Source organism: Arachis hypogaea, chromosome 5 (genome assembly GCF_003086295.3).
Source record: "Arachis hypogaea cultivar Tifrunner chromosome 5, arahy.Tifrunner.gnm2.J5K5, whole genome shotgun sequence".
Lineage (NCBI taxonomy): Eukaryota > Viridiplantae > Streptophyta > Magnoliopsida > Fabales > Fabaceae > Arachis > Arachis hypogaea.
Window position 1 is genome coordinate 85,544,541 of NC_092040.1, and position 7,509 is coordinate 85,552,049.

Here is a 7,509-nt window from a genome sequence, read left to right on the forward strand (position 1 = left end):
CATTTCCTGCCCTGCCCTCCACAAGGGCAAGGCAGCCTCCTGGAAGCCAATTTTTCATGGGCTAAAAATTGAATTAAAAATCCAATTTAATTCATTTCTTCACCATTTCAAAAGCCCATCCAAATCCCAAGATCCAAGAATAGAAAGTGTATAAATAGGAGATAGTTTGATGTAATTAGGACCTTTCTTTTGAGCTTTGAATCTTTTCTTTTATTTTTGACTTACTGAACCTTCTCTTGGAGAGCTAGGCACTGAGATTTCAGAGAATTGGGGAGGAGAATTGATCTCTCTTCTTCCTCGTTCTTGCTGGAACATTTTTACTTTTCTTGTTTGAGTCTTGGGTGTGAAGAATTGAGGAATTTCTGTCTCAATCTCCATTCAAGATCTCTTTAATTTCTCTTCTGCATAATTGAGTTCAATTACATTTCCTTTACTGCTTCTTCTTTAATTTCTTGTTAATTGCTTTGTGAACTTGGATCAGGGAAGGCAATTGAGATCTAGACTTTGCTATCTAGTCTCTGGAGCCCTGAGATCTCATTTTCCTTTTGGTTCTTCTGTGAACCCCTGCCTGCAATTTAATTTCCATTTCTGTTTGAGATCTAGTCTATTTCAATTCATCTCTTGTTTAGTTAATTGTTGCAATTTAATTTCCCTCGTTTGAATTCTGAAATCCCAATCCTCAAATCCTTTTTTTCATTCAAGCAATTTATATTTCTTGCACTTTAAGTTACTGCAATTTACATTTCTTGCACTTTAAGTTTCAGTCATTTAATTTCTTGTTCTTTAAGATTCAGCATCTTTTACTTTCCTGCTCTTTAATTTACTGCAATTCTCCCCTCTCCCTTTACATTCCAAGCAATTTAGTTTCTGTTAATGATAAACCACTCAACCAATACTTGATTCGCTTGACTAAATCAACCACTAAACTAAAATTGCTCAATCCTTCAATCCTTGTGGGATCGACCTCACTCCCGTGAGTTTTATTACTTGATGCGACCCGGTACACTTACCGGTGAGTTTTGTGTTGGATCGTTTTTCACACATCAGAGGGATTCACCTTCCTTCTGTCTGAAGGTTTGGACTTCCACTCTAAGCTTACTCAATTTTTGAGGTGGAAAGAACTTTGCCAAGAAGGCATTGACTAGCTTTTCCCAAGAATTCAGGCTTTCTTTAGGTTGTGAGTCCAACCATATCCTAGCTTTGTCTCTTACAGCAAAAGGGAATAGCATAAATCTGTAGACCTCAGGGTCAACCCCATTGGTCTTGACAGTGTCACAGATTTGCAAGAACTCAGCTAAAAACTGATGAGGATCTTCCAATGGAAGTCCATGGAACTTGCAATTCTGTTGCATTAGAGAAACTAATTGAGGCTTAAGCTCAAAGTTGTTTGCTCCAATGGCAGGGATAGAGATGCTTCTCCCATAGAAGTCGGGAGTAGGTGCAGTAAAGTCACCCAGCACCTTGCTTGCATTGTTTGCATTCTTGTTGTTTTTGGCTGCCATGTCTTCTTCTTTGAAGATTTCTATTAGGTCCTCTACAGAGAATTGTGCTTTAGCTTCTCTTAGCTTTCGCTTCAAGGTCTTTTCAGCTTCTTTTTGATTTTGCTCCTGCTCATATGAAAGAGAAGAGAACAAGAAAGTATGGAATCCTCTATGTCACAGTATAGAGATTCCTTGAGGTGTCAGAGAAAAAGAAAAATAGAAGGAGAAGGTAGAAGAATTCGAACTTATCAAGGGAGATAGAGTTCGAATTGTGCATTGAGGAAGAGTGTTAGTCCATAAATAGAAGGATGTGAGAAGAGGGAAAGAAATTTTCAAAAAATTAAAGTGAATTAATTAAAAGAAATTTGGAAAAATGGTAATTGATTTTCGAAAACTAAGATTGGGAAAGAAATTAAGTGAAATTTGAAAAAGATTTTTAAATTAGAAATCAAAAAGATATGATTGAAAACTATTTTGAAAAAGATGTGATTAAGAAGATATGATTGAAAAGTTATGGTTTTAAAAAGATATGATTGAAAAGATATGATTGAAAAATAATTTAAAAAGATTTGATTTTTTAAAATTAACGACTTGGCTAACAAGAAAAGATATGATTCAAACATTAAACCTTTCTCAACAGAAAAGGCAACATACTTGAAATGTTGAATCAAATCATTAATTGTTAGCAAGTATTTTTGAAAATGGAAAGAAACTGATGTTGAAAATATATGATTGAAAAGATATGATTTGAAAAAGATTTGATTTTGAAAAATTATGGAAACTTGAAAAAAATTTGAATTAAAAACAAAATCTTCCCTCTTGTGCCATCCTGGCGTTAAACGCCCAGAATGGTATCCATTCTGGCGTTTAACGCCCAAAACTCTACCTTTTTGGGCGTTAAACGCCCAGCCAGGTATCCTGGCTGGCGTTTAAACGCCAGTTTTCCTTCCTCACTGGACGTTTTGAACGCCCAGCTTTTTCTGTGTAATTCCTCTGCTGAATGTTCTGAATCTTCAATTCTCTGTATTATTAACTTGAAAAGACACAAATTAAAAATTTTTGGATTTTTAATAATGAGGAATAATCAAAATGAAACTAAGATCAAATAAACAATGCATGGAAGACATCAAACTTAGAAGTTTGTATACTATTGACACTAACAAATTGAGAATGCATATGAGAAACAACAAAACACTCAAGACAAGAGAATTTAAAGATCAGAACAAGGAAATCATCAAGAACAACTTGAAGATCAATGAAGACACATGAATGAATTCGAAAAATGCAAGAAGAACAGAAACATGCAATTGACACCAAACTTAGAATGAGACACTAGACTCAAACAAGAAACATAAAATATTTTTTATTTTTATGACGTTGTAATTTTTTTGGATTTTTCGAAAATTATATGGAAAAAGAAAATAAAGAGATTCAAAATTTTTAATAAGAATTCCAGGAATCATGCAATGTTAGTCTAAAGCTTTAGTCTAAAAAGATTAGACATGGCTAGCCAAGCTTCAGCAGGACATTACATTCAAGAGCTAAATTGATGAAAATCAATAAGCTTTGGTGATGATAAGAACATCACCTTGAAACTCTAGAATTCATTCTTAAAAATTCTGAAGAAAAATACCTAATCTAAGCAACAAGATGAACCCTCATTTGTTCAAACTTAAACAATCCCCGGCAACGGCGCCAAAAACTTGGTGTTGTTGCCGGATCAAAACGTGGCACTGTTATTGCATGGAAGAAATGCGAAACTGTAGTTAGGACGTTTAATTCCCCGGCAACGGTGCCAAAAACTTGGTGCACGAAATTGTGATCATCAATGGCGCCATCAACATGGTACGCTCAATTGCAATCTCAACTCTTTATCACAACTTTGCACAACTAACCAGCAAGTGCACTGGGTCGTCCAAGTAATAAACCTTACGCAAGTAAGGGTCGATCCCACGGATATTGTTGGTATGAAGCAAGCTATGGTCATCTTGTAAATCTCAGTCAGGCGGATTCAAATGGTTATGGAGGATTAATGATTAAAATATAAATAAAACATAAAATAAGAATTTCAGATAAGCATGTGGAGATGCTTTGTCCTTTCGTCTCTCTGTTTTCCTACTGTCTTCATCCAATCCTTCTTACTCCTTTCCGTGGCAAGCTGTATGTTGGGCATCACCGTTGTCAATGGCTATAGTCCCATCCTCTCAGTGAAAATGTTCAACGCGCTCTGTCATAGCACGGCTATTCAGCTGTCGGTTTTCGATCATGTCGGAGTAGAATCCAATGATTCTTTTGTGTCTGTCACTAATGCCCCACAATCACAAGTTTGAAGCTCATCACAATCATTCAATCCTTGAATTCTACTCAGAATACCACAGAAAAGGTTTAGACCTTCCGGATTCTCTTGAATGCCGCCATCAATTCAAGCTTATACCACGAAGATTCCGATTAAGGGATCCAAGAGATATCCACTCAATCTAAGGTAGAACGGAGGTGGTTGTCAGGCACACGTTCATAGGTGAGAATGATGATGAGTGTCACAGATCATCACATTCATCAAGTTGAGGAACAAGTGATATCTTAGAACAAGAATAAGCTGAATTGAATAGAAGAACAATAGTAATTGCATTAATACTCGAGGTACAGCAGAGCTCCACACCTTAATCTATGGTGTGTAGAAACTCCACCGTTGAAAATACATAAGTGATAATGGTGATCATTGGCTTTGGCCCCAGAGAGGGAACCAGAAGAACCCAGATGAAAATACAATAGCAAAAGGTCTTGTTTATAGAGAACTAGTAGCTTAGTGTTTACAGAAATGAGTAAATGACATAAAAATCCACTTCTGGGCCCACTTGGTGTGTGCTTGGGCTGAGCATTGAAGTTTTCATGTGTAGAGACTTTTCTTGGAGTTAAACGCCAGCTTTTGTGTCAGTTTGGGCGTTTAACTCCCATTCTTGTGCCAGTTCCGGCGTTTAACGCCGGGCAGTCTTAAGCTGATTTGGAATGCTTGTTTGGGCCATCAAATCCCGAGAAAAGTATAGACTATTATATATTGCTGGAAAGCCCAGGATGTCTACTTTCCAACACAATTGAGAGCATGCCAATTAAGTTTCTATAGCTCCAGAAAATCCACTTCGAGTGCAGGGAGGTCAGAATCCAACAGCATCTACAGTCCTTTTCAGCCTCTGAATCAGATTTTTGCTCGGGTCCCTCAATTTCAGCCAGAAAATACCTGAAATCATGGAAAAACACACAAAATCATAGTAAAGTCCAGAAAAGTGAATTTTAAACAAAAACTAATAAAAATATAATAAAAACTAACTAAAACATACTAAAAACATACTAAAAACAATGCCAAAAAGCGTATAAATTATCCGCTCATCACTTCCTGATCCAAGCTTGCCAGCATTTGACCCTGAAATTGAAAGAACTCTTTCACATATAAGGCGAGCTAGGTGTAGGCGACTCCTCTTTGAGGACGAACCTGAACCGTCATTTAAGGAAGAAACAAACCCCCTTTCTACTGATCCAGTTCATTTACGTGCAGGTGACATGGTAGCGCCCAGAAGAGTCACCATCCAGGAGGAAGGAGCAAGACCTGTTCGCCAACCCCAAAGAAGACTGAATCCCACTATTTTGGAAGTTGTCAAAAAGGAAGTGACCAGACTATTGGAACCAGGTATCATCTATCCCATTTCAGACAGTGAATGGGTTTGCCCAGTACAAGTGGTGCCCAAGAAGTCTGGAGTCACTACAGTGAAGAATGAGCATGGAGAGCTCATAGCAACCAGAGTACAGAACGCTTGGAGAGTCTACATTGATTACAGGCATCTCAACCAAGCTACTCGTAAGGATCACTACCCACTTCCATTCATTGATCAAATGCTGGATCGCCTGTCAGGTAAATCACATTACTGCTTTCTAGATGGTTACACAGGTTATTTCCAGATTCATATAGCTCCTGAGGATCAGGAAAAGACTACTTTTACATGTCCTTTTGGGACTTATGCTTACAAGAGAATGCCCTTTGGCCTGTGCAATGCACCAGCTACTTTCCAGAGGTGCATAATGAGTATTTTCTCTGATCTTTTTGAGGACTGTATAGAGGTTTTTATGGATGATTTTAGCATTTATGGTGATTCTTTTAGCCTTTGCTTAGATGGATTATCTAGAGTATTAGATAGATGTGTCAATACAAACCTTGTATTAAATTTTGAAAAATGTCACTTTATGGTAAAATAAGGGATTGTACTGGGACATGTTGTATCTAATACTGGCATTTCTGTAGACCCAGCAAAGGTGAATTTTATTTCTAGTTTACGTTACCCCTCCTCTGTGAGGGAAGTTCGTTTGTTCCTTGGCCATGCAGGTTTTTACAGGAGATTTATCAAGGACTTCAGTAAGGTAGCACTTCCCTTATCCAGATTACTGCAGAAGGATATTGAGTTCGAGTTCAGTGAGGATTGCAAACAAGCATTTGACAAGCTGAAGACAGACCTGACTCAAGCTCTAATTGTGCGAGGACCAGACTGGATCCAGCCATTTGAAATCATGTGCGATGCTTCCAACCATGCAGTAGGAGCAGCGCTAGCTCAGCGTGAAGGTAAAGATCCTTTTGATATTGCTTATGCGTCTAAGACTTTAGACGCTGCCCAGTCCAATTATACTACTACTGAAAAAGAGCTTCTTGCTATTGTTTTGCTCTGGATAAATTCTGAGCTTATTTACTTGGTACTAGAGTAGTAGTGTATTCGGACCATGCAGCTTTAAAGTATCTATTAGCTAAAAAGGAGTCCAAACCAAGGCTCATACGTTGGATACTGCTATTACAAGAATTTGATTTAGAAATAAAGGATAGGAGTGGTAACTAGAATCTAGTGGCAGACCACTTGAGTCGCCTTGCGCACATTAAAAATGATTATACTCCTATAGATGATAATTTTCCATTTGATAACCTGCAAGCAGTATCTGGTAACACCTTGGTACGCACCTGTAGCTAATTATCTAGTTAGCCACACATTTCCTCCACACTTTTCTAAGCATCAAACAGACAAGCTGAAAAGTGAGTCTAAATATTATATATGGGATGACCCATATTGTGGAGATGTGGCGCTGATCAGGTAATTAGACGTTGTGTGCCTCAATCAGAATTCCAGTCCATTTTAGAGGCCTGTCACTCGTCTGAGAGTGGAGGACATTTTGGCCCTCAAAGAACAGCTAGAAAGATCTTAGACTATGGATTCTGGTGGCCTACTCTTTTTAGAGACGCTGCTGAGTTTTGTAAATCTTGTCTTCCATGCCATAAATTTGGTAATATATCCAGGAGGGATGAGATGCCTTAACAAATTATGCTTTTCTATGAAATTTTTGATGTTTGGGGCATTGAATTTATGGGTCAGTTCCTAAATTCTAATGGTCATTTTTATATATTGTTAGCTGTGGATTATGTTTCCAAATGAGTGGAAGCAATTCCTACCCGCACTGATGATGCTAACACTGTTGTTTCCTTTGTGAGAAACCATATTATTTGCCGCTTTGGATCACCACGAGCAATCGTGAGCGATCAAGGCACCCATTTTTGTAACAGGAGACTAACAGGATTGATGAAGAAGCATGGGATAATTCATAAGGTTGCAACAGCATACCATCCTCAAACCAATGGGAAAGCCGAGGTGTCAAACAGAGAGATAAAGCGTATCTTGCAAAAGATAGTCAAACCTCATAGAAAAGACTGGAGCACCAGACTACAAGATGCACTATGGGCATATAGGACAGCATATAAAACTCCCATTGGGATGAGTCCTTTCCGCTTAGTTTATGGCAAAGCTTGTCATCTCCCAGTCGAAGTAGAGCACAGAGCCTTTTGGGCAGTCAAGGAAGTTGCAACTGCAAGAACTGGAGAGCCTTCGCCTAGAAGCTTATGAGAACCCAAGAATATACAATGAGAAGATGAAGGCTGTACATGATCAGCACGTCAAGAAAAAGGAGTTCCAGCCTGGGGATTTAGTTCTCCTTTACAAATCTA